The following is a 2500-nucleotide window of genomic DNA, read 5'->3' on the forward strand; positions in this document are numbered from 1 at the left end:
GGGAGCTTCGATACAAAATCTCGGCTCGGACGTGCGCCACCCATCGCCGACCGGGTCTCGTAGCCCGGTCGGCCGCGCGTCTACTGTAAGTTTCGGGACTGCACGCAGGCAGCCCCGGATCCGTGTGCCGCCACCTTCGACACTCGGCTTATAAGCGTTCGAACGATCTCCCGTACCCGTCGGCTAGATTGAAAGCGTCTGGGATACGTTGTTATAACATCTCTGGTCTTTGAGTGTACGCTCGGAAAGAAGCGAGTTGACGCGTGCGTTGGAGCGTTCGGCCTTCCGTGTTTCACGGAGAGCCGAACTTCTTGGTACCGCGTCAAGGGCCATTCGGTCTGAGACACCGACCCGCGGTAATGCAGTGACGATAGATGAAACAACGCGAGTCGCGTAGTTTCTTTGGTACGAGGCACGGAACGGTCCGCGAACGCCCGCTCCTGGTCTACGCCGAAGTACGTATCGTGCTCGAGCACGTACCGGTACGGCGTAGCAGGCGGACGACGGGAGACCGGCCCGACCGACTCGCTCCTCTTACTAGTAGGAGCCTGGCCGCTAGGACGTCGGCGCCGGTACGGTGTGGTAGCACGGTCGGCTTACGGGGCGAAACCTCCGCGGGCTATCGAAAAAATTTCGAACTCCGGGAACTTTGTCGAAATTAACCGAGGCTCATATGACGATGTTCCGACAGGCTCCCGGCCCGGATCGACTCCGGGACGCCGCGCATCGCCTTTCGGTCGACTCGGACCGAAATTTTTACAAGTCCCGTCTGTCCGGATCGACTCCGGGACGCCGCGCGTCGCCTTTCGCTCGACTCGTACCGCAGCTTCGACGAGTCCCGTCGGCCCGTATCGACTCCGGCACGCCGCGCATCGCCTTTCTGTCGACTCGGACCGTAATTTTTACAAGTCCCGTCGGCCCGGATCGAATCCGGGACGCCGCGCATCGCCTTTCTGTCGACTCGGACCGAAAGTTTCGCAAGTCGACGTCGGCCCGGATCGACTCCGGGACGCCGCGCGTCGCCTTTCGCTCGACTCGGACCGGAATTTTCACAAGTCCCGTCTGTCCGGATCGACTCCGGGACGCCGCGCGTCGCCTTTCGCTCGACTCGGACCGGAATTTTCACAAGTCCCGTCGGCCCGGATCGAATCCGGGACGCCGCGCATCGCCTTTCTGTCGACTCGGACCGAAAGTTTCACAAGTCGACGTCGGCCCGGATCGACTCCGGGACGCCGCGCGTCGCCTTTCGCTCGACTCGGACCGAAATTTTCACAAGTCCCGTCTGTCCGGATCGACTCCGGGACGCCGCGCGTCGCCTTTCGCTCGACTCGTACCGCAGCTTCAACGAGTCCCGTCGGCCCGTATCGACTCCGGGACGCCGCGCATCGCCTCTCGGTCGACTCGGACCGAAAGTTTTACAAGTCCCGTCTGTCCGGATCGACTCCGGGACGCCGCGCATCGCCTTTCTGTCGACTCGGACCGAAACTTCGTCGAGTCCCGTCGGCCCGTATCGACTCCGGCACGCCGCGCATCGCCTTTCGCTCGACTCGTACCGCAGCTTCGACGAGTCCCGTCGGCCCGTATCGACTCCGGGACGCCGCGCATCGCCTCTCGGTCGACTCGGACCGAAAGTTTTACAAGTCCCGTCTGTCCGGAACGACTCCGGGACGCCGCGCGTCGCCTTTCGCTCGACTCGTACCGCAGCTTCGACGAGTCCCGTCGGCCCGTATCGACTCCGGGACGCCGCGCATCGCCTCTCGGTCGACTCGGACCCAAAGTTTTACAAGTCCCGTCTGTCCGGATCGACTCCGGTACGCCGCGCGTCGCCTTTCGCTCGACCCGGACCGAAATTTTCACAAGTCCGGTCGGCCCGTATCGACTCCGGGACGCCGCGCATCGCCTCTCGGTCGACTCGGACCGAAATTTTCACAAGTCCCGTCGGCCCGGATCGACTCCGGTACGCCGCGCGTCGCCTTTCGCTCGACTCGGACCGAAATTTTCACAAATCCGGTCGGCCCGGATCGACTCCGGTACGCCGCGCGTCGCCTTTCGCTCGACTCGGACCGTAATTTTTACAAGTCCCGTCTGTCCGGATCGACCCCGGGACGCCGCGCGTCGCCTTTCGCTCGACTCGTACCGCAGCTTCAACGAGTCCCGTCGGCCCGGATCGACTCCGGGAGGCCGCGCATCGCCCTCCGCTTGACTCGGAACGAAACTTCACTGAGTCCCGTCGGCCCGTATCGACTCCGGTACGCCGCGCGTCGCCTTTCGCTCGACCCGGACCGAAATTTTCACAAGTCCCGTCGGCCCGGATCGACTCCGGTACGCCGCGCGTCGCCTTTCGCTCGACTCGGACCGAAATTTTCACAAATCCGGTCGGCCCGGATCGACCCCGGGACGCCGCGCGTCGCCTTTCGCTCGACTCGTACCGCAGCTTCAACGAGTCCCGTCGGCCCGGATCGACTCCGGGAGGCCGCGCATCGCCCTCCGCTTGACTCGG

General features: G+C 63.8%; 1 non-coding gene across 1 annotated transcript in view; it reads right to left on the reverse strand.

Annotated features, from left to right (window-relative positions):
- Nucleotides 1-4, reverse strand: part of LOC124224181 (small subunit ribosomal RNA) — a 1914-nt gene extending 1910 nt beyond the window's left edge. Inside the window, exon 1 of the ribosomal RNA XR_006884511.1 lies at nt 1-4. This exon is cut by the window's left edge and continues 1910 nt beyond it. This is a non-coding gene — a ribosomal RNA (small subunit ribosomal RNA).
- Between the last annotated feature and the right edge of the window lie 2496 nt (nt 5-2500).

Source organism: Neodiprion pinetum, unplaced genomic scaffold (genome assembly GCF_021155775.2).
Source record: "Neodiprion pinetum isolate iyNeoPine1 unplaced genomic scaffold, iyNeoPine1.2 ptg000107l, whole genome shotgun sequence".
Taxonomy (NCBI): Eukaryota; Metazoa; Arthropoda; class Insecta; order Hymenoptera; family Diprionidae; genus Neodiprion; species Neodiprion pinetum.